The sequence below is a fragment of the Podarcis melisellensis genome (genome assembly GCF_964234715.1).
Source record: "Podarcis melisellensis genome assembly, chromosome: 6".
In the NCBI taxonomy this organism is placed as follows: domain Eukaryota; kingdom Metazoa; phylum Chordata; class Lepidosauria; order Squamata; family Lacertidae; genus Podarcis; species Podarcis melisellensis.
Window position 1 is genome coordinate 51,590,728 of NC_138538.1, and position 25,450 is coordinate 51,616,177.

General features: G+C 41.9%; 1 protein-coding gene and 1 long non-coding RNA gene across 6 annotated transcripts in view; one reads left to right on the forward strand and one right to left on the reverse strand.

Moving 5' to 3' along the window:
- LOC309371366 (phosphatidylinositol 3-kinase regulatory subunit gamma) overlaps positions 1–25,450 on the reverse strand; it is a 244,109-nt gene that overhangs the window by 47,283 nt on the left and 171,376 nt on the right. Inside the window, exon 1 of one of the 4 annotated variants that reach the window (XM_081913947.1) lies at positions 763–864. The exons of the other annotated variants lie outside the window; for them this stretch is intronic. The gene's annotated coding sequence lies outside the window, so the exon portion shown is untranslated. Of the gene's footprint in view, positions 1–762; positions 865–25,450 lie in introns of those variants that run through there. 4 annotated transcript variants of the gene reach the window in all.
- LOC309371426 overlaps positions 1,057–25,450 on the forward strand; it is an 89,145-nt gene continuing 64,751 nt past the window's right edge. For both annotated transcript variants that reach the window (XR_014169100.1, XR_014169101.1), the window contains exon 1: positions 1,057–1,161. This is a non-coding gene — a long non-coding RNA (uncharacterized lncRNA). The remainder of the gene's footprint in view (positions 1,162–25,450) is intronic.

Consider the following 25,450-nt stretch of genomic DNA (forward strand, 5'->3'; position numbering starts at 1 on the left):
ATAGCACGTACAAAAAAGGGGGGTGAGTGGGAGAGAAACTTTATTTAAGAATAACTCGATGGCTTCCTCTTCAGGAAAACCACTCCCCTCTCAGGAAGCGAGAGGAACCAAAAGAAATGTTCTCTCTCTCTCTCTCTCTTTTAATTCCCTCCTTGCTTCAAGGATACAGAGGGTGGAAAGAAGCCACTTAGTCGAAATATGCAAAAAAAAAAGCGTGTGCGTGGAGGCAGAAGGAGAATTTTTGTTTTGTTTTGTGTTGGTTAAAAAGAAAAGTTTGAGGAAACTGAATGTCGCTCTAAAAAATATATATTAAAATATTAACAATCCTTCTGCTCTTCCCCCAAAGCGAATGTGCGCCAGTGAAGGGGAACGTCTCCCTTCTCTCTGTTGCCTCAGGGCAAAGCCCAGCGCCGCCAGTCCAGCAGCACAGCTGCCCCCCTCGAAGCCCAGCGCTCACTGCTGCAGGCAGCAGGAGCAGCAGCAGCTCCCGACTCGCTTCCCGCCGCGCACAAGCCCAGCGTCGGCCCCCGCGCGCTTTCTGGTGCTCGGCTATTCCCAACCCCACTCGGATTCATTTTAAAGAGGCTCTGAGGAGGCCCCAACCACCGCCAACCGCCTCTATGCCGGGGATGAAGCTCCGCCTACCAGAGGGGGGGGGGGGAGAAGTGGGTGAGGGGCAGAGCGCGCGCGGGGGGGGGGGAGAACCCCGCCCCCACTTCGGTTAACCCTTTCATGCTTGCGCTGAAAGGGTATTTCACCTACGTAGTCTGGACGTGCGAAGAAACCGAAGCCGGGAGCCGGGGAGACTCTGCTTCCAACTTTACCTCCACCTCTCTTCTGAGAGTCCACACACATACTGAAAGTAGCAGAGGGTGGGGTGGGCAGCGTAGCGATATGAGGGAGATAGCCTCCCGCTGGAGCAGCAAAAGATGGATAGGTGCCCCTCCCCGGCCGCCCAATCGCTCGCCCGCACCCTGTGAATGTAGACCCCGGTGTACAGAGGTAAATCGCCAGCATCAGAGACGATTCAGAGATAGGATCGACTCCCCGCGCCCCGTCTATATCCCCCTATCCCTCCCTAACGGCACACAGGAGACGATGCACAAGAAAGTATGTGCTTACTTGCTGACTGACATGGGTTAACGCACAGGAGAGTAAGCGGTATGTTACCGTTGACCACATACTTCCTACATTTTTTGTTGGTATGGTCCATCTTTGGATTTGCTTGCACTGGGACGATGAACGTTTGTGGATAATGCGGTTGTGTTGTGTGAAGGGACTATATATTTTAATGTGTGATGCGTGTGAAACTGACACCGTCTGACTTAATGTGTGCATAGTGTTTCACTGTGCTGATGTGCAGCCATATAATATGCTAAGTGTGTATGAACATAACTGAAGCCATAATCAGCAGCCCATCAACTACAGAGCAGTTCCAGTGTCTCCAATGGGATTACTCCAAATTTGGTGGGATGTGGAGACTCCAGTCATGTGTACATGATCTGGTTTATGGAGAGTTGTGAATGGGCACATATACAATGGTTGAACTTGTGGGGATGTGAAATGGCCAGCTTGGATATAAGAGTCATAACTGTTTTAGTATCTAATACATTATAAAAACTTAATTTGAATGGAAGCAAAGAATCAGTGCATGCATTCTTGGTCCTGCACAGCAATTTTTTCTACATGTGCATGAATTGGGTTGGCTACTGGAAGCAAAGGGAACAAAAATGTAGGGTGCTGCATGTACTGGGGGAGGGAACCCTGAAAATAGGAGTGTGTGTGTGTGAGAGAGAGAGAGAAAACTGTACCAAGCCCAGTTTATCTGTGCCTTCTATATAGCAGTGGCTAAGCACATCTAATTCTGGTTGGTTGTGTACATTTGTTACATGCATAAGAAGCAATATGCTCCAGTCACTCTATTAAACTCAGTGAAATTTCTATAGGTGAATATTACAACATCTGTGACAGAGTGTATGGGAAGTGTTTAATCATATTGGCATGGTGCATATAATGTAGTGTGGCTAATTATGTGCAACTGACTGAAAGTTTCTGACCATGCAATCCAATTGTGGCCATGTTTACATAGGAGTCACAGGGGCTTACTCCTCCAAGTATGAAGTCATAGGACTGCAGCCAGATTTGTGTATGTGGCAGATTGTGGGTGATGCGGTGTTTGTGCCTCGGTGTGATGTAATATTTGGAAGAGTGCTTAATCAATGTTATTTTATATGCATTTCAAGATGGAGGAATTGTTATTGTAAAATTCATGTCGTCTAGTTTGTTGGCAGGACATGTGAAACAATGACTCCCGTAGAATTAGCTGCTCATCTAATACTTTTAACATGCATGTTTTAATCTGTCTAGTTAGGATCAGGTCTTACGTGTGAAGTCTGAAACAACCTGGGTCTGTTGCCCATCCTTGCCAAATACTGATTGTAAAATGCTAGGCTGCAGTACTATTTCTGCTCCCACCTCCCTAACTACAGTATTCAAAATCTAACATGTTCATGTGTGATAGTTATTCACAGAAACTGGTGTTCACACAGTCCTTAACATTTTGAAGGAGTTATCCCATAATATTCAGAATAGTCTAGATAATCTGGTTCCAAATGTTTGTAATATACTATGCACATGTGGAATCAATGAATACTCTCAGAGAAAACTTGGTTTTAAGCAGCATCTACCTATGTGAATGGTAATTCACAATTATATTTGTGATTAAATATCCTAGCCATACAACATTGTTTGTTGTCCTTAGGGATATCATATTGGAAAAAACTGTACACTGCCATATCTGATGACTGCACACATTCTTTATTGCTGCATGTTCATGTTGTGTACATATACTGGGGAAGCTATAGCCAACCATTCCCTGATTTCACATCTGTGGAGAAGCCACTGCCTCCATCTAGCAACCATTGTTTTTAATTACAAACTGAGGTTTAATGTATAGACAAGACCATTACATTCACTTTCCTAGTTAAAACATGCTTTGTGCTTGGAGCTACCCATGTTATCTTGATGAGTCAGCTTAAGTTTTGCACATGTGAAAATGGTGAAGTAATTTTAGGATATTCTTCAATGTCTCTGTCTTCAAAGACAGAACTACCGTAACTGGTTTAGAGTTTTGGGAACAGGAGTTTGCATATTTTGTTCAAAGGCTGAGCTTCTTTATCCTGCCACAAATGAAGGCAAGTTATTGAAGCAGGTGACAAAGTGACAAGACAAATAAATGGCCTAGGTATGTTTCTGAACTTTGTGGCACGAGAGGTCCTGAGTGCTTTGATTAGGATAGCTGCAGAAACAGTGTTATTTGTTGCCAGTGTAAAATATAGACATACAATCCTACCTTTCCTCTCCTTATTTAAGGCAAGAAGTCGCATATTACGTCTCTGGCTTGCTGCCAGGATACACGCCAGCTCGGCAGGCGGGTAGAAAGTGGCGGGGGTGGGGAGGAGAGCGCGGATTAGTTAGCCCAGTTTGCGAGAGCCGCTTTGCTTGTCTTTTGTCTGAGAGGAAGCATCGAGCTTGAGGATTGGCTGAACGGCCCTCGGCAGAACTACCCAATAGGAAGGAAAGAAATCCAGCCGGCCGGATGGCGATTGGCTGGGAGCCCCAGTTACTAAGCGGGACAAAGAAAAGAGGGTAAAGGGAGGGGGAGCTGGAGTGGAGAATGAAAGAGCTTGCAGTGCCCACCTCCGTTCTTCCCCATCAGACTCCACCCCACCCCCCGCTTCTTCCTTTCGCTAAATGGTGTTTTACTACTCACATGAACAATAGACACAAGTGATGCATTACGAATGCCACCGATGAAATCTGGGCACCTCCTGGGTCGGCTGGAGATGTCTCAAAATCTAGCCGTCCCATACAGAATATTCGAAAATAATTGAGAGGCAACACGCAGCATTAAGGAGAGCTATGGTTTCAAACGCACCGTGGATAAAACTGCACACAACGTCCGCTGCTCTGCTCCCTCACCCGCTTTGCTTTCTTGTTTTGGCGTTCAGCCCAGTAACCCCGGTGCCCTTTCCAGCTGTTTGGAGAGATGGAAGCGAGCTGGAACTTAACACTTCAACGTACAACTCAAAAGATTTCGAGTGACTTTACAAATAATAGTAATAATGAGTTCAGTTCTAGTCAGATACTCTTAAGGCACTTTATAACTACATGTTCCTATTTAATCACTCCTTTTGAATGAACGTCAGATCTAAAGAGATGCCTGGCCACAGCTGAGAAATAGCGTCTGTCAATTGTACAGATAGCGAGGTAATAAGAGCAACCTTCAGAAACCGAGAAACAAATATTAAAAGGGGGCGGAGATTGTACTTTTCGCTGCATCTAAATCAGGAATAGCTAACTTTTGGCCTTGCCGATGCTTGCCTACAACAACTCCCATTATACCTGACCATTGGCTACAGAGTTGGGCGGGCAGCATCTGGAGGGCCATAAGTTAGCTGCCTCTGTCTTAAATATCTATTATACAGGTCCAGATGATATGAATTGAGATTTACTCCAATGACTGTCAGCATGATCCTAGTCATGTTCACTCAGAAGTAAAGCTTACTGCATTCTGTGGGATGGATGATATCTTAGAAAGTCAAGAATTGCAGTCTCTCTCTCACACCTTTAAATTACATTGTTGTGCTTCCTCATAACCAGATGCTGAGTCTTTTTACACCAAAGTAAGTCCCCCTGAGTTCAATATAGCTTGCTTCTGAGGAAGTAGGCTCAGGACAATTTGCAGCTTATGCAGCACTACTGTACTTGTTGCAGCTGACCCAAAACCAGAGGTAATGTGATGCTGTAGTCAGGCTGCAAGCCAAGAAAACTAGAAACAGCACTTTGCAATCATTTTTCAATGAGATGTTTGAAACTACCTTTAGTCAGTGTAATAGATAGGCCTCAACAAAGTTCAGCTTTTGAGAGAAAAGGAGTATCTCTTTAAGTAAAGAAAGCAAGAATCTTCTAGAAATTTTAAAACAATGGCAGGGTCACAGGAGCACGGCTTGGAAGGACACATTTACTTGAATGGTGATGGGTGGAATTAATTTGATGTCAAATGGTAATGTGGGGGAGCTCATAGATGCTTGAAGTTACACACAAATTTGACATCAGAATTGTTATATACCTATCTATTTCACGGAAAAAGACATTTCTGCCTGTAAAATGTCACTGATTCTCTTCACAACTTTCACAGTTTTGATGAATGTTCATGATGTAACCCTTCCTCTGTGAACTCAGCACACATCTTGAGACACAGAGCTTAATTAAACCACAGCTTCAAATGTAACATTGGAAGCAGTGTTGAAAGAGACTGCTTTTCTTCTTTTAAAGGTGTTTTTCATTGCTCTGAAAACCAAGCAATTGATAATTTCTCCATCCATAGCAACACATATTATACATTCAGTTGATACAATATTTGTGCCAGTTAACCAATCCCCCTGCTGATGGGGTTTTTGGTGAATACTAAAAATGAATAAAATGGTGTTGAATAATTAGAAGCCTACATTCGCTTTACAGAAGTATGGCAATAGAGATTTTTAAGTTTACTGCTGCTGCTTGAATTATCTCTATAGGAAGTAATTGAAAGAAAACTGCTGCTACAGTAACCAGATTCCTTGAGGGAGAGAGAGGGCTGCATAAAAGCGTAGCTTTCATTCAAGTAATTCACTCTAGATAAATTAATTTTATATACACATTCATTCTCTGATTAATCTATGATAGGAATATATGCCCCCCTTTTTAAAACATTTTAAATAAAAAATATTAGAAATTATTTCAGTATGTTTCTGTTCAACACCCTCTAACAGAAACAGTGAATCCCAGAAGAATATTATGAGACACTGCGGGGGGTGTCCTCCAGATCTTGTTGACTCCAACTTCCATCCAGCCCCACTGCAAACATTACCAAAGGTCAGGAATGATGGCCAGTGGAGTCCAGCAATTCCTGTTGGGTGACAGGTTCCCCACCCCGATTTAATGCAATGACATTGACATTCAGTGTAAATGTGTGTAGGAACCATGTGTCATCCTAACCATGTCTACTCAGAAATAGTTTTCAGAAGTACAAAAAAACAACAACAATCCCATTTAAAAACAAAACTTAAGGGAGGGTGGCAAAGAAGCCCACAGACTGAGCATGCTCTATTGGCAAATAATCTTGACTAATGGAGTGTGGAGGAGGATGGAATAAAGCATCTGGCATTCTGAAAAGGGGCACTCCACACTACAAGATTTTGATGCAGGTCCCACTTGTATGTATTAATTGCAACTAAATGCAGAAAGGTATACCCAAGTTTATTTTATTGTAATTAAACCCCCTCCATCAATTCCATTATATATAGATATTGTACATAGATAGCTAGGCCAGATAATTTTGCACAATGTTCAGATTAATAGAGGGTTTTCTCCATGTGTCCTACACACAGCCCAAACATGCCATATTCCCTCTTAGCCCAAGCAGTATTTCATGGGTCCCATGATCTTTGGTCCCATATAATAAAGGTGATAATATGATGACAATCTTAAAACACTAGAAAGTTTAGAAACCAACACTCTGCCTGCTCACCAATGCAACAAAGGTTCACATTGTCAACTGCTATAAACTCTCTTTCATTTCCTTGCGTTTGACAATTTGTACTTTGAGGCAGGATTAAATATTAAAGACCCGAGTGTTTTCATGTGTTTTGGAAAAAGCCAGAAGAGCTTCCAGCCGAATATGCTGAACACAGAAAAGCCATTTGAGCCAATCTGCTGGGTTTCTTTTGGGCAATGCTATGAAAACGTGATAACCAGCGACCTGATTTAGTCTCCAACATGCTTCTACAGCTATATAGGGAGAGAGTATGTGGTGAATCACCACTTCCATGGAGATTGCAATTCACCTAGCACTGGTGGAAGAATATCAAGACAGAGCCCATAGCAGAAGTACACATTTGATAGGAGAAGATATGGGTTGTGTAGCCCCTCTTGAGCACAAAAGAGAGCAAAAGTCCTTTCATTTCCAGATTGGGTTCCTTGGCTTAAATGGCACAGCTTGCAGAACATGGGTTGTACCCTTTGCAATTTTGCAAAGGTGGAAGGTCGATCAAGCTTTATTCAACACTGCAAATCTGAATAGCCCTGAGTCCTACCCTGCTGAAACCCATTTAAAACCTCAGAGCTAGAATTGGGATAGGTGATCTCAGTGGGCGGCTCATTTAACCTCTTGGGGAGGTGGTGGGTAATGAAACATTATCTTTATATTGAATGCCGCTCTCTCCTTCCTCATTTGTATCCATTTCCCCCCAAAGTGACATTTCCCACCATGGAAACAGTAAGATCCCTTTGGAGACTTAATAATAATAATAATAATAATAATAATAATAATAATAATAATAATAATAATAATATTTATACCCCACCCATCTGACCACTGCAGGTGGCTTCCAGAAAAATATAAAAAATAATAAAATGCCAGACACTAAAAATTTATCTGAACAGGGCTGCCTTCAGATGTTTTCTAAAAGTTGTTTCATTTTTGATCTCCCTGATATCTCATGGGAGGGTGTTCCACAGAGGAAGCGCCACTGCCAAGAAGGCCCTATGCCTGGTTCCCTGTAACTTCACTTCTCACAGTGAGGGAACCGCCAGAAGACCCTAGGAAGTGGACCTCAGTGTCTAGGCTGAATGATGGAGGTGAATGATGGCTGAGGCCTTTTAGGGCTTTAAAGATCAGTACCAACACTTTGAATTGTGCTCAGAAATGTACTGGGAGCTAGTGAAGATCCTTTAGGATTGGTGTTATATGGTCTTGATGGCCACTCCCAGTGACCAGTCATTTTGGATTAGTTGTGGCAGGCATTTTGGATTAGTTGTAGTTTCCGAGTCACCTTCAAAGGTAGCCCCACGTAGAGCGCACTGCAGTAATCCAAGCGAGAAATAACCAGAGCATGAACCACTCTACTGAGAAAAAATGGAGAGATGTTAAAATTAATCTCCTTATGCAATTAATCAAAATTTGGTCAGCCTACGTGTTTGCAAATATTATGCATTAGTATGAGTGTGTGAATATGTATACATATATGCAATATATTCACCATCTCTTTGATAGACATACACACACAGTCCAGTCATGATCTCCTCAACTCTCTCCCCTTCCTGTTCTCTGAAAAACTCCAGCACAATCTGCCTTACATTCACAGTGGTGCTGCAGTAAAAATACTCTAACTTTGACCCACCAAGTAGACAAACCATTTTACACGCCACAGAGGAAAGCAAAATTCCCTCAGGACCAGACCAAACTGATCTGATCTCAGATAAACTTCCTTCCTGTGTACAAATATGGCTATCAGACTCTGAATGTGAAAGTAAGCCTGGACTGTTAAGCATCCCCAGTGGAAATTTTCAAAGCAGTACAGAAACAATTGTCCAGATCTTCCAATACTGTATTATATTTCTGTTTGCAGTGGTGGCACTGCAAAGGAACATTGGGAAGTAAGGGGAGAGAGGACGAAGCAGATTCTGTGGGAACAAGCTCTGCGTTGCGTGCCTGAGCTGTTAAGGATATGTGGAAAAAGCTTTCTTTTTTATTCTCATTCGGCAACCGCAGTTCTAGCTGCAGTCCCCAAGAGTGCCATCCATGGTTGTCTTGTCAGTGGTAGTGGTGAGGAGCACAAGCAAGTAAGAGATAGCTGCCTGCCTTTGCCATGGCTTATCAACAGAATGGCAATAGCCAAGTTTTGGAGTGACTCTATTACTTCCTTCCCCCCCCCCCCTTTTGGCAGATTTAAATAAAGATGGCAGTCTTACTTATTCACTCTGCTCCAAGCTTCAAATGAAATGTTACCATGCCCTGTTAGCCACCCAGCACAGAGAGAACTGTATTTACATAGTGAAGTACCCATATATTTTGTGACTGCAGATTGTATAATAAAATGAGAAACAGCCACACATTGTTCATAAAGGCAAATGAAACGGGAAAACAAACCATTAGCCAAAACAGGTGCTAATAGTGCAAATCCTATACATGTCTACTTAGAAGTAACCCCTACTGAGTTCAATAGGACATATTCCTATCAAGTGAGTAGCCTAAATGATTTCAAGCCTGTTCACTTAATTTGATTTGTGGCCCTCCTTGACATTGTTTCACTGGAATTTATCAGACTCCCAAATTGCCGCTGGCTGGTGTGCAGCAAAGTGATGGCAGTGGCAGAGTGTTCTTTTTCCAACGGTGAGTGCTGCCATCCCCTTTCCCAAACACTCTCCATAATACATAAAGATGACTGGCCACCTTTAAAAGGAACAATATCACTTGCACAAGACTGTCACAACAGCAAAGTCAGCTGTCTTGTATCAACCAATGTTGCAGTGAAACAGAGCTGCCCAAGGTCAGGTGATGGTAGTTCCTGCATCCTTGAGGGGACATCTTAGGTTTGCAGAAAAACTCCATTTAAAAAGAAACAAACTAAAAAAATGAGAAGATTGAGGATTGTTCACAGAACCCTGACAGCATGAGAGCAGAGTGCAGGAACAACGAGTCTCTGTGCTGGGTGGCCACCAGACCTAGAACTAATGCATCACTGAACCCCGATTCTCTTTATTTTCCTTTAATTTATTATGGAGCACACCCCATTTGCAGCTTAAAGGGTCTATTGGAAGTGATTAATTTGATTCGGAGGGAAATATTTCCTCTGATCCAAATTAACTCTTCCCCATATACACTCATACAAAGGACTATTTAAACTATAAAAGCTACATGCCTCCTAACAGGTTGAAGGGTTTGGGAGAGGGGAAGCTACAGCATTAGACATCCCCTGATGCCAATTTCCTCCTGAACTCTCCTATACAGTCAGGGCAAGCTAACTATTCTACCCCTCAAGTACTGGATTGGAGAGAGACAGTTGGAGAGAGACTGGATTGGAGAGAGACAGAGACAGCTGTCCAGCTCTGAACTTGGCTAATATTCTACTGTGTGAGGAGTTTCCTCATTATTTCTTCCCTCACCCCAGTTCCTTGACGGGCCTGATCTTGTGTCTCATGAAATCAGTCATGGTAATTTGTTTGACTAAACTTGAAGACTCTAGCAGGATTTGGACTAGGCTACATGCATTATTTTATCTCCTCCTCTATCTTCCATGGGGAAAATGTATTTATGTATATTTATTAAGTGGGCCTGATGAATAATGTAGCCAGATATCCCTTATTTCAAAAACCAAAAACACCAAACACGTCTTCTTTTAGTATAGATAAGTTTCTGAGTCACCACTTATTCTATGAGTTCAATTATACTATCATTAAAATACGGAATTACAATCTATTTTGGAACAGGGTGGACTTTCATGGACCTTTCTTTAAAATCTGTGTTAATACTTGCAGTCCTTGGAAGAGTATGTCCATAGAGTTTGAGGCTATTAAGTATAGCTCTTGCCCTGTCCACAATTGCTCTATCCATACCTCATCTTGTGTACAGATTGTAACCAATTATGTTGTCTCTCATCCTTGATTGTACTTGCAAAGTCCCTGATTTTCACCATATGTCCGTGAATAACTCATTTAACAGGGAAGAGATCTTTGCTTAGCTATTTTTCTCAGTTCAGTCTTACAGATCAGGACAAGCAGAAGCTGCAGCAGAAGTTAAAAGAAATCCTGACAGCATAATTTTGGTACATAGAGAAGGAAACCTTGCAGTCTTTCTGCTATTTTATAAGGAACAAGGAGTCATCTCTTTCCCAATGCTACAACTCCCGTCTCATAAAAACGCCTAGTTTCTTCACTAAAGTTGCCTCCAGACTGTCAGTACCTTGTGGGAAGGATTCAATCTCATACTGTAAATTTTTGCAATTAAAATGGATTAAAGTGTTTTGGCGCAACAAATCCACTTTTACAAATGTGGACTTTCTGCAGGGAGGAAAGTGAAGAGAACATACACTAAAAAGTGTGGGATAAATGACAGATTAACAGGTAGGTGTGTAACCACCACGTAAGCAAACGGGCGAATGCAAGGTGAATGCTCATTGTTGTATAACCTCCCCCAAAACAAATCAGAACAAAGGCTCAATAAAGACTGGAAATCATATAATCTCCATGTAAGCTTTATGCAAACAATTCAGGATGAATACTCAATAAAAAGGTCATTGGAGGAACCCCAACTACTGCATGACCCCATCTCAATCACATGCTTTTAGGAAATCTTCCTTGTTTCAAAAACTCCCTATTCTAGAATGAAAAATAGCCCCATTTGCACGTTAAATTTTATAGGCACTCTGACTTTTTCACATGCTCAGTTCTTCAAAAGGAGTTTGCAAATTCAGGGGTGCCAACTTGAGTAAAATATGTGGGGAGCAGTTAAACATAATTGATCACAAGATGTAGCACATGTAAAACATTTGAATGGCAATGCCCACTTTGAGGGGAGACCCCTCAAATATTTTATGGGGGGGGGGTTGAAAGGACCTCAATCCCTAGGAGTTGGCTTCTATGGTTGTAATATATGCAGAGATCTATACTTCTTTATAATATGGTGCTTCATATTATATGATGGGTGTGACCCTGTCTTTTAAATAGGATGATATGGACTTCCTAAATAATAATGCATTTTGGATATTGTATTTAGGAAGCCCTCAGTGGGATCACATCTGTTTATAACAAGCTGGAGTGTGACTCCAGACATGTAATGTAGCCTGTGGTCTCTATAGTAAATGCCATTTTCAGTGAAAATTAGAAAGGTTTTTCTATGCCCTTGTTGGAGATTTTCAGGCTGGGGGCTTTCCTGCCCCAACTAGGAATGTTGTTGAGGCAGTTCTCGTCTCCCTAGAGGTGTGGGAACGGAGGAGTGTCACGCAGATCCCACTGACAGATCTGTAATCTTGTTGTCTTCACCAGCAAAAAGGGTGCGTGACTGTGATCCAGGACTCAGAGCTGTGGAGGGTGATTGCAAAGATGAGAAAAGGAAGGAGAGGCCTTGAGGGCATGAAAAATTTAAAAAGGCCACATTATTTCTTAATAAGTTGAACTAAACATTCAGACGCAGACACCACAAACAAATCTTTGTTGGGGGTATCATTTCCCTCCAATAGCGCACATGCAATTTGTGCCTTCAAAATGACCCATTTTACCATAATGCATGGTTGCTTGGCTACGTTCGCTCTCCTTGTACATTTTCTCAGATGGAAACATGGTTATGTTTGCTTGGAAGACGCTGCTTTTTCCTGGCTTCCCTTCCCTAAGGGACACACACGGGACAAGAGCAACCTCTTAGCATCAGGCAAAAATTGCAGCTGCTATATGAAAGTTTATTTTTTTTTTTTTTACCCTGAAGAGCAGCCATGAAAACATGACTCCACTTTAATGGTAAGACAGTGGTGGGGAAGGAGAAAAGATAGAATGCAAGAGTTTGTTTATTTACTTATGCTATTTATATACTGCTTAGTTACTGTAGTTTTTAAGCCATGTTTAAAAATTAATCCAAGACCCCAGAAAACCTATTTAAAATGCCTGCCTAAATAGAAAGTTCTTTGTCAAGTGCCTCAAGTTCAGCAAGGAGGGGGCATGTCTAATCTCAGCTGGGGGGGGCCAGAATTGGGTCCACCATGCTGAATGTAGGGTTTCTGCTGGATACAAGCTATGTATCTGAGCTATGGAGGACCACTAACAGAGACACCCCAGGGCAAATGTGCCCTAATGCTAAAGAAAAGTAAGCAAATACTGGGTGCCTTTTCTTTACCAATGAGGCGCTACAACCAGCCTCTACTCATTTGGGAATGGAGGGATGCACTACAATCTGCAGGAAGACTTGAGCACCAGCACTTTTAATTTGAAAACTCAAACAGAAAAATTTCATTAGAAACTTTGCAAACTTGTTATTAGTTGTTCGATTAAAATCCACATTTCCTACAAAGAAAAATTGCTCATTACAGGATGAAATCCACTGAGCAGTTATTTCTTTTTGTCTCCACCCCCCCTGCACATTTTCAGTTTATCCCTTGACTTTTCTAAAACATAAAATAAAATGTAGGAATTACACAGAAGCAGGTTGCATTTAGCTAGGTGTGACAAGCTTTCCTACACAGCTGTTTTAAAATATATGGTGTGTTTCCATTCAGTTTTTTCCTCCTTGCTCTTATTCTACTATAGAAGTGATAATATATCCCAAAGACAACCTCAAATCTTATATAAATTGGATGATGGTGTGGAAAGAGAATGACAGCTTCTCTTTTCTCTTCCTCTAAGGACCTGAAACATGTTAGAAGGGCAGGGGGCATATAGGAATAGGGTTTCTCATCAAATCAGTCACTGTTATCAGTGCAAGAATCATAGTTAAGCTGATTACATTTAGACCCCAGAACCTGTTTCTAAGATCACATGAAGGGTTTGTAAATTCTGCTACTGAATTAACCACAGCCAGTCCTCACATGTTTGGGACCCAGGTTTTCAGATTGCAGGGTGCTGCTTTCATACAGACTTGAAACCTTGCATTTTAGAAACTGGACACTATCCAGAATGGTTCAGAAGACAGAACGCTAGATTTAAATCTAGGCGATGCAAGCTCAAGTTCGAGATTCATTTGACCCTCTCATATTAAATTGGTAATGATACACACACATGGTAGCTCTTCCTATTGCAGCCACCAGCTCAACTCCCTAGCTCCTGGCACTTCCATGAGCATGGCAGATGACCCACCTGAACTATTTGCCATCAGCAGAGATCCTTCAAAATGTGGACTGGGTTCAGCTTGTGATAAACTATTCAGATGACCAATTCTCATCCTGGGCTACCAGATGGCTACTGGAAGAGCGAATGAGTGCATGTGATTAAGAGAAGCTCACCTTGCTGGCACTTCCAGTAAGAAGGGCTACCTCCTGCTTTTAGACCTAGGGTTTTAGAGGATTATGAAACCACAAAAAAGTTAGCTTTGGCTCTACACTGCACTGAGTGATCATGAGATGTTTATTGTCTAGCGGGTAAAGGCAAGGTAAATACTGCAGCACTGATTAATGGACCAACATACCAGTGCAACATTTAATAACAACAGTTTCTAGGCCAAGAACCTGCCATAAAATGAAAACCTGAATTGTTCCTATGCAAATCACAGTGACTAGGTTAACACATAATTCTCCCCCTCCCCCTTTGAAACAGTAAGAGCTTTGTAAAAGCTGCCAGCTCCTGAAGAAGCAACTTTTATTACCCAGATCTCCCAAACTCTTACCTTTCCTAGTCAAACAGAAATCCAAACAATACACGTTTTGCATTGATAGCACCTTGGAGGCAAGCAACCTGTGCTTTCTAGGGTTAATTTAACTACACAGGTTGTGTTTTTTTAAAATAACAATGGGGAAGGATGGGAGATGACAAAAGGCACATGGGATGGAGGTGATGACTACTAAATTGCAAAACTAAAGAGGTGCTTTTTTCTAGAAACAGGTGCTGGTACTCGCCATGAAGTCGTTACAGTAAGTGCCACACTTTTTAACAACAAAAGAGGTGCCAGTACTGCATACCCCTGAGTACCCCCTGGGGCACATGTGTGCACAGTGAGGAACACAGGCATGCCTTTAAGTGCACACTTCCATGTAGTATGTGCACATGTGCAACAGCCTTCTAAAATTACACAAACTACAGTAAAATCCAAGCTTTCAAGCCAAAGCAAGAATCACAATATCCTTACTGATTTCAGCAGAACTGTACTGTATATTAATCAATGGAAATAGTAACAAGGTCAGAAGGTTGTTTCCATCCACCATTCTGAATTGTAAAAGACAGACTTCGCCTCCTTGGCTTGCTTGAGAGCTTCCCACAGTATTTGGATATCCTTTGTCAGACACAAAATTCTGAGATAGATGGAGATTTGGTTTAGCCATGTGCATTGGTTTAACCCTGAAGAACAGCAAGTAAGGCTATTGTCCTGAACATGCCAACTTGCACAAATTCTGTGTTTCTATGACATATGAAACATTTTCCTGCATCATCTTGAATCACCTGAAAATGAGGTCATCTGTGGGCTGATTTCATGCAGCATGCATTCAATAACCATGTGCCGTGTGTGTGTCATAATTGGCAACGTAGTGCCAGTGGAAGAGTGTGTGCAATCTCGTCTTCATATCTGTGGAGAAACTTCCCCACATCGCTCAAAATGTCATTGCTACATCCATGAATTATTGGGCCTGTATGAAAGCATCCTTAGTTCTCCAACACCTTTGTTTGTATAGTAGCATGGCATTGGGCAATTCTTTTGACATTGTTGAAATAGGCAGTCAACATGAATTATGGGTGGCGAAGCCTGGCCTTAAAAGACTTCTGTCTGTCCTGGGCAGAGATTCAGCTTTATTATTTTGGTAAGGTGTCACTACACATCTCTGCAGCGTTACATAAAGTAAAACAATTATCAGCCAGGAAGTGCTATGTTTTCATTTGTGGTTTCTTGTGATGAGGAGGCGATGAGGCAGTGCGGGGATGCAGGAAAACTGGTCCACATGCCAGGAAAGGCAGGAGAAGTGACAATCACCATGCACAACAGTGGTGGGATTGTTTGACGGGATAGAGAAGAACTTGCAATTCCTGGAGGCGTAGAAAGACAAGGGCTAGGAAACAGGTTGCAGCAAGTCCCCTGGGAGAGTCATTTTAGCTGGAAGGAAAAGGTTTTTACAAAGGCACTGGAATAGTAGCATGAGAATGAACTGATGGTTTTCAAGTGACAACAACTAAAAAGCCCACTTTCACTTTGGATGGATAAGCAATCTACAGCAGCATCAGTAGATTACTTAGAGAGGATTTTAAATACAACAGTAGACTATTTCAAGCCTGTGGCATGCTCCACCTCAAATCAAAAACTCTTTAAATTTTAGATGTTGAGCCAATCATGGAAAAATAATTTTTAATATATAAATAAAATTGACTGGAGTAATGAATTGCACAGACTGAACCAAGATTCAAAATGAGGGTTCTGCTTGGATTTTAACTAGAACTTCTACCCGTGAAAAGATATGCATTAGCTTACTGCATAAAAGTTTTTTATTCATTATCTTACCGATAAAGTTTCTAAGGAGGCGCATGCTTTGAATGCAAAAGGTCCCAGGTTCAATACTTGGCACCTCCAGTAAAAAGATCAGGTAACAGGTGATGTGAAATACCTTTCTTTGCCTAAGACTTGAGAGTTGCTATCAGTTTGAGTAGACAATACTAGGTTGAATAGCCTAATATTCTGACCTAACTGGTATAAGGCAGCTGCTGCTGATGTCCATCATTATACATCTCTTGACTAGGCACTATGAACAAAAATATATTGTTTGCAATGTCTATTTAACCAAAACTTACTATTTGTAGAAAGTATTAAAACTATCACCTTATTAAGACACCATAATATTAATTTTAAGTGGTTAAGCACTATAATACTTGGTTAAAAGAAAGTGGTCTTTCATCAAATGGACAGTTCTATGAGTGCTACACTTGCAATAAAAGCAATGTCATCATCACCATCACTTTGTTTGCTGCCTCTCTCTCTCTCTCTCTCTCTCTCTCTCTCTCTCTCTCTCTCTCTCTCTCAAAACAGCTTACAATAATGAGAACAAGACACCAAAAAACAAAAACCATCTCTAGATAACCATCCTATTAGAAAACAGCAAGTGATCTTGAAAGCGAGAATAGGTTAAGATAGTAAATTACCCTTGCCTGCTTTCCTTTTCGGACTTTTCCTGAAACACAAACCTACCCACTGCCTTTATCCTCACTCGAAACAACACTTTTTAAAGCGCTTATCCAGCTAGTAACGTTTTTAACATGCTAGAGTTGAACTTTCCAAATCACTTGACCACTAGAAAACCAATATTCACCAAATATCACTAAAAAAACATGTTTGGGCCTGAATCTTTAAAGCCTGGACCTATGTCTAGAAACACAGCACAAAAGGAAGTGTGGATGAGTCCTACGACTTAAGGCCTGGCTCAGGTCATAACTGAACTGACCTGAACAGCCGAGAGAAGGGGGGTGGGGGGAAGGGAACAGGGATCTCTGCAGACCAATGGTTGTGATGCTGCCACACTGAACATAATGCCTGTAATCCATTGCTGATATTCCAGGAGGACTGTATCCTCTACTGCAGTCCATGAATTCTTAGGGTTTCTTGTCTACATCTGCTGTTCTTGTGCAAAATAACATACAACATTGAACTGGCATATGTATTTGATGTGATTGGTGCAGTTTGAATCTGTCTCCCCCCCCCCTTTAAAATGTGTGCTAATTAATTTGCACCACTGATTCTGTGCACTTATTCAGCTAGAAACCTTGCTGGTTTGCCTCCCAGCAGCTAGTCCACTGTCTCAGAAATCAGCTACTTTAGCCTCCTGGATCAAGGCCCATTTCTTTTTGAGCACAAAACGTAAGAGAGATGGATGCAATTAGGACAATCCAGCATTTCAGTAAGAATCAAAACCCTCAGCATGGAAATCTGGGAGGAGAACATATCTATGAAAAATGCACCATTATTATGTCAGACCAGCAAAAAAAGGAAAAGAGGTAAAATGGCACAAAATTTGACAGGTGCATTGAGATGGATACAGCCATATAATGTCTGAGGGGAACAGAATGAAACTGTTGGAATCTCTATTAGGGCACATAGATCCCAAGCACGCCCACTTCTATTATTTCATCCATCATTGGTGAAAAACAGTTAACAAGCAACCAACAGCTAAGCAGGCTAACTTCTTAGCCAATCATCTGGGGAGACCTCTGCAATCCAAAGCCTTCAACATGTGATGACTATGGTTATAGGACATCTAGAGGTCTGACATTCTTCGGTGTTGCATATTAAAGGAGGGTATGAGGGATCTCCTCATTCCTGTGCTGGATGTCTACTCACTGTAAAAGCTCAAGCCCTAGAAGTTAAAAGCATGCATAACCTGCAAAGCATTCAGCCAACAGCAATAGTTGGGAGGTGCCAACTATTGTTGTAGTTTAATCTGTGAAGCTAAACATCTTGAAAGCTGGCCAGCACTTGGATGGGAGGTCCTCTGGAAGTCTCATGTTAACCGCCTTGGGGTGCCTTGCAAAATCAGTAGGGTAGCAATGTAATAAAGATGCATGTGAGTCAGGACCCCAGTCACCAGGTCACAGCCTTCACGGCAGCAACTAAAAAATGCTAATATAATATGTGTAGCAGGGAAAATATACATTAATTAACTAGATTAATGTTTGGCAACTCCAGACTTAATCCAGCTAATGAGGGTGTTAATGTCAGTGCTAGCACTAGAGTTAATTCCTCTGGAGCAGCTCAGATCAAAGTTTTCTTTGTTTCATAGAGGGATCAAGCAAAAGAAAGGGACAGGCAGCTTTTTGCTTGAAGCAAATGTCCCCAAAGCTGGTTGAGCAGATCTTTTAACCAGGTCTTATAATGAGTTTCCTGTGAGACCTCAGAGAAGTGGCTTCTTTGACCTCAGCACCCAAGTGGAGATACTGCTGCTTTCCAATCATGGCTGAAATCAGATTAGTTTATGCAGAAATTATACAAGGGCAGAGAGAAAGTTTGGAAGTCTATTTATTGTTTTAAAATGGCTGTACGTACAGTTTTTTGAAAGTTAATTTTGGAAAGGTAACATGCAGATGTTTCAAATATGTGCACATTCCACATATGGATTGATTAGCATGTACTTAGCTCACAGTAGCGCGGGTGGCGCTGTGGGTAAAACCTCAGTGCCTAGGACTTGCCGATCGTATGGTCGGCGGTTCGAATCCCCGCGGCGGGGTGAGCTCCTGTCTTTCGGACCCAGCTCTTGCCCACCTAGCAGTTCGAAAGCACACTTAAGTGCAAGTAGATAAATAGGTACCGCTTTATAGCGGGAAGGTAAATGGCGTTTCCGTGTGCTGCGCTGGTGCTGGCTTGCCAGAGCAGCTTCGTCACACTGGCCACGTGACCCGGAAGTGTCTCTGGACAGCGCTGGCCCCCGGCCTCTTAAGTGAGATGGGCGCACAACCCTAGAGTCGGACACGACTGGCCCGTACGGGCAGGGGTACCTTTACCTTTACCTTACTTAGCTCACAAGTTGCAAGTGTTATCTAGCAACAAGTAGCCAATACAGTGGTACCTCAGGTTACAGACGCTTCAGGTTACAGACTCTGCTAACCCAGAAATAGTACCTCGGGTTAAGAACTTTGCTTCAGGATGAGAACAGAAATCGCGCGGTGGCAGTGGGAGCCCCCATTAGCTAAAGTGGTACCTTAGGTTAAGAACAGTTTCAGGTTAAGAACGGACCTCCAGAACAAATTAAGTTCTTAACCCGAGGTACCACTGTATTCTGCTATGTCAGAGGGTACCCAAGCTGGCAAAGCTGTCTACATTCTGGCTACCATTAGTTTACCTGCTCTGAAGTCAGAGATGGCTTGGGCAGCCATAAGCTCGGAGCTGAACACTAAAGGTTGACTTTGAAAAGCTTAAAATTTGAACTACAAGGCCAATAAGCAAGTTTTGGTAAATCAGATTGCATAAGTATATTCTACCTGACATGAACTTCCAAATGACATATTGGCAGTGCAAAGTGACAAAGTGATTTCATAACTGTTCAGTGGAAATATCACTTTGGATACATGATAAAAGTACACGGACACAGATATTCTTCTACTTTATGCAGAAACTCCAAACCTCCCAGCAGTGTGAGCTGAATACAACATGCAAATTCATTTAGATTTATATGTCCAGTATATGTGTTGTGTGAAAAATATATTTATTTATATCCTACTCTTCCTCTGGGGGAAATCAGAGCAATTATGTAGTTTTTCTATCAACTACGGTATATCCAGTTTACCCCACAGTCAAAACAGTGGGAGAAGACATGCATTATAATACACTACTTAAGATGGTAGCAGCTTCTTAAAATGGAGGTTCAAAGAATCAGGGCCAGTAAAGGAAGAGTCTTATTTGTATTTCTTCCTCAGAAAGATTTTCTCTCTTAGCTATTGATTATGTATTATGTATTTCCTTTTTTGAAAGCCACCTTATGAGAGCTTGCCCATAAAAATATTATGTAAGTGTTAAGATGTCAAGGGTAAGAACTAGAGAATTACAGCTGTAACTAATAAGTTTAAGGAAAATTAATGGAAGGGAACTAGTAGATAAACTGACTAATGGGTTGCTAAAGAACTGTAAAACAAGGATGCAGCGAAAGGGAGGTATGGGGAAGTCGAAGGAAAGAAGGTGCATGAAAATAACATTATGATTTAAATATTTTGTATGTATTTGTTTTTTCTGTTTTGTTTGTGTGTTTTTATTATGTGTTTAAAAAATGAATAAAAATTATTTTTTTTAAAAAAAATATTATGTAAGTAAATACTCTTTTTAAAAATGGTATTTCATAGCCATTTGCACCTTATTCTTCTCCCAGAAAAAAAGGCTATTGGTGAGTAAGAATACAGGAATGGCAGGAAATTTCCAAGCAAGGCCTCTCTACCACCAGCTCTTTCTGCTGTTTCCTTTCGTGGACATACCCTGGTGAGGAGAGAGGATGCATGGCAACAGGGAGGTATCAAGGCAATGACGTCAAACCTTAGACCTGGAGGCTCCCATTGTTGCCTGGAAACATGAGAAATAGATTGAACTAGATCTGATTTTCCATGATTCTGTCATGTCCAAGCCAGGGCTGAGCCAGCATGACCCCCTTAGATGAAGACCTCACTGACATGATGCATGATGTCTTTATGGAGCCTCCTGACCCCAGCGCTACGCTGGACACCTGCAGCATCTCTGGAGAAGTGATGCCAGGCCTACCTGCAGCAGAGGACCTGACGCGACCCATGAATGAGGTTCCTGCTTTGCCTATGGAATCAGAGAGGGAAGGTGAACCAACTCTCAGCCCCAGGGAATGCTGGCATCAGATACTGCAAGCACAGGCAGACACCTGTTGAGAGTTTGCATGCTTCCATGCCCAGAGATGCTAGGCTCCTCTGGAATAAGGGGCCTCCTTTGGAGTAAGGGAACCTTGAAAGCTGAGATAAACATTTGCAGCATGGGCTGCTTCTGAGTGCCCTGATATCTCCCTGCTGCTGCTTAGAGAGTTTTCTTTTTTGATTAAGTGGTTTATACATTTTGTTAAATACAAATAAATGCTGTAACCCTCTGGAGTTTGGCTAGCTCTTGTCCTGGGGCCTAGACTCCCTCTCACCTCCAGCTCAAGGGTCAAGCCAGGACCAGACCAAGGCAGGACAAGTTTCCTAGTGGCACTGGGAATGTTCAGAGTTTAAACCTGAGACCTCTGATGCTGTGATGCCTCCCAGTGTTGACCACCCATCCTCCTAGCAAGACTAGGTTTGGGAATGGGAAGTATGATAGCAGGAAGATTTGGCTCTGATTCAAGCCCATGACTAATTGGACCCAGTCCTCAGAGGACCCCAGGCTTAATTTGTAATATGCCTGAGGGAAGGGGTCAAATCCTTGTATTCCCTTTACAAATCCTCCAGTAACAAGACTAGGCACCATCTCAGCTACAATCTAGGCATTTCCTGCTGCAGCAGCTGTAAGCTTTCCTTTGTACAAATTAAAACAAAAATGGAATTGCCTAGTTCTTTTAACAGAGAAAACCGGGAGAAAGAACCAGAAGAAAGGGATTTAATTATATAGGGCTTCAAAGCAGTGCGGACATACAAAGGAGGATAATGAAATTAAAACGGCTGTAGAAATTTCAACTACAATCTTCATAGTCCAGGATAATATGCATGTAACCTACTTGACCCACATATACAGATGCTGCCTAATAAAGAAGATTTCCCTTCAATTATGTCAATGCATAAGGCAAATGCACACCTAATGCCCAAGCATGGAAAGCAATGGCTGTGTAGCCTAATGTCAACCCTTCTTCAATGAAGATACAATGGGGATTCAAGCACGTCTCCCTGGTGCTATCCACAGTTCTATTGATCTGCTATCTTAAAATCTAAATGGCATCTCCATGGCCTTTCTATCTGGCATTCAGTGTTCTCTGATATGTTAACTCCTGCTCCCCTGGACCCTTTCTCTGTTTAATTTTAACAATACAGGAATCTTGCTTCTAATCTAAGTGTCTCCTAAATTCTCTCACTCCTATTTGTGTCTCCTATGGATAATCTCATACAAAATGCTTAAGAGATACTTGATTTATAATTTTAATTGGTTCAACTTTAACCTCCAGCTACTGGTTCTTATTCAGCCATGGGCTATACAGCCTTTCTTCAGCTTAGTTTTCCTTCTGTTATAAGAAACTCAGGGTAGACCTCTGTGGTTCTTCCCTGCGCTCAAGGGACAGCTTACAATGAGGGTGCTCTGTTGCCCATTCTCTCTTGCCCATTCTAGCGACGAGTGGAGGAGAGTAACTGCTTACACTTCATTCCTACAAAACCACACTAGGCAGGATTCACTCGATACGTATACTCTACAAAGGATCTCAAGGGGAAAGCAGCATGAAAAATCCCCTCTCCAAATCATATGCATGGCAAGCAGTAAGCACTACTGTGTAACTGTTCAGTTTTCAGCTCCCACCATTTCTGCTCAAAAATTCCAACATCACATAATGATACTCACCTGTTTTGCAATTAAAAGTAAACCAATAACCTTTATTAACCAAAATTCTAGAAAATATGGAAAGAACACACTCCATTTGAAAGAAATGCAAATGAATTGCTTTGCTTGACTGTCACCACCATATAACAGGAAATCTATGTTGCCTGCTACAAGGAGTCATCATAGATCCCAGATTGAATTCCAGGGACTCCTCAGTTTATCCTCTGTTGCAATAGTGGCATCTCTCCCCGCCCCCCTTCTTTCATGTGTCATCTCCTCTACCTGCTGTAGTAGGCAGGAATTCAGATATGCCACACAGGAGTTAGGTGAGGAAGGGGAGGGAAAATTGGGGGGAGGGAGGTGATGCTTCACCTTCAGATTAAGAGAAAAACTTCATTTTATGTAGGAAATCTCCAGGTTACAACATGGCAAGCCTAGCCACTTAGTTTCTCTGAGCTAAACATTGAAGTGTGGAGGAGAGAGAATGTGGAGATGAATTTCTGTGTTTCTTCTTGTGGTTTAATGGGCCCAACATTAATGAAAAGTGGATAACAAAAAACAATTTTGTAACTTTTTCATATCTCACACTAACTTTCCTGGGGTCTTCATTCCATGTAAACCCTTATTAAGCTTTGGATCTGTGGCTGTGATTTTGCAGAACAGAAAAACCAAGTCCAATGCTTTGGCATAGCTGTAGTCATTAGAAATCTTCAGACAATGCTTTCCTTTCATCTACAGCACATGCAAACAGAACGGAATTTTGCCAGGCCCAATATATCAAATGCAGACAGCTGTTAAGAGAATTAAGTGACTGAACTGGTCAGCTTTTTATGTAGATACTCTTCTGGTTGTTAAATGTGTTACATAGACTTGCTGGCAACTGGGAAAGGGGGACTTGATCTGCCATGTCAGAGGGGCAGCTTCTGAACATTGCTGAGTCTTCAAAATTAATCCATGACTTGGCTTCCCCTGAAACAGCAGAAGTAGGCACACAGCAAAAAAATCTGTTGGTATAATCAGCAATTCCCAGTGGGTCCTCCTGAGCAAAGTATGAGTTTGTGAAACACAAGCTGGAGCCAAAGCTAAACAGATCAGTAGGTGACATAACAGTGTGATTTTCCAAAGAGACTGACGAAGAAGGCAAGCTCTGATTGGTCAAACAAATGCTCCCATACATCTGGCACATATTTTCTTGGCTGGTGCTCTACAGCCCACAGGGCCTAGAGTAAATGTGAGCAGCTCTCACATGCCCCAAAGCAATAAAAATTAAATTATTGCAAAATAATAATTATAATAATAATTGAGCTCAGGAAAACGAACTGTGAATGGGAAACCTAGCATCCTCCCCCCCCCACTTTTCTGGGAATGAGCGAGGCAAAGTTCCCATACTGTCTGGGCTGAGCTGACTGTTTCTGCCCTAGCTGGCAAACTTATTGTGCCACTGGAAAACTCTTAAAAATAAGATGAGCAATGGTTCAATAATTGCGTAGGAGCTTGTGTGGAGGTGGAACATGTTGAACATTATGTAAATCGTGCTTGCTGGTTTTCTGGAATATCCAATATTTTCATTTATATATAATCTGGAAAGTGTGGCCAGTTTTGAATACTGTTAATGTTGCAAAAAGACTTCTGGCAATTCTAGGTGTGCTCTGACCAATATTCGATTCTGCATTAGTAGAGGTGGTAAATCTCCTAAGAATGTAATGTGCATCCTACAAGGGCTAAGTGGTAAGAAGCGGCCCCCTCCCTTGAGGCAAGAGACAGATGAGGAAGGCATTGCAATGTAGGAGGAAGAGGGAAGAGCTTGACTCCAATCTGGAAGGCCTGGAATCTACCGTGGACAAATAATGAAATAAGCAACTCTCAGCATCTGGCAATAAAGAGCAACAATACCTGGAAGAAACATGGGTTGCTATTAGATTCCTACAGTCACTGTCATGTGATAATTACACATGTGACTGAGAGGATCCGCCTCTGGCCTGAGCTATCATGGGACAAGAAAGGTAACCTCAAAATAAGCACTTGAGAAGCATTCATGATGACACCTCTGATCATGGTTACTTATATTACAGAACGTAACCCAATTGCCATACATCATTGGGAATACAGGATACAAGTTCTGAAATCAGCAGAGTGTTAACAGTCCTTGAACTACAAAGGGCAAGGCAAGGCAGGCTTCAGGGAGATTTCACGGAGAGCACATGCAGGCACAGGAAGCAGAGTCCAATTGTTTCAGTGGGATATGGTTAGTTTTCCGCCTACAGTACTTCAAACAAGACTCGCGGATTTACAGTAAATTGCAGCTGTGCCCTCTATGTTTCTGCTGCCAGCAGAAAAAAATACTTGTTCTGCCTTGACAATGGCTAAGTGAGTCATGTTGGCCTGGTTCCTAAATGGCACAGGGGGTTCAGGTTAAGAGGTGGGCCATCTAGACTCCGCCACATTACTTCTCATTAATGTGTCTTGCCTCTTTCTCAGGTGCCTCGGTAGAAAGAACAGAATACCTATAATTGCCTTTTACAACATTTTAGCAGAATTGGACAGAATTAGTGGTTTATTGCCATTGTAAGAAAGGAAAAGAAACATTGTGTAATAGACAAAAGTTATTTGGGAATGAACATCACACCAGGAAAAAGAAAAGGACAAAAATGGCTTATATATGCTGCCCTCACAGTTGTTCCATATTTGTCTGTAACAACACAGAAAGCCATTGTTGCAGAATAGCAACGATCTCCAGGTAGAGACTATCCATGCACTCAGTTTGAATTACACTTTTATTTAGGTTTAAATGGGACAATTTACCAGAATTGTGAATAGTGCCCAGGTATGCAAATGGTTGGGTTTCTCTGTCATGAAACGTATTAGTGCCGATCAGGAAAGGGTCAAGCCATTGCTTCTGTGTTTACTGTATGAAATGCAAATGCTACCATTCACAATGATACAATTCACAGACAA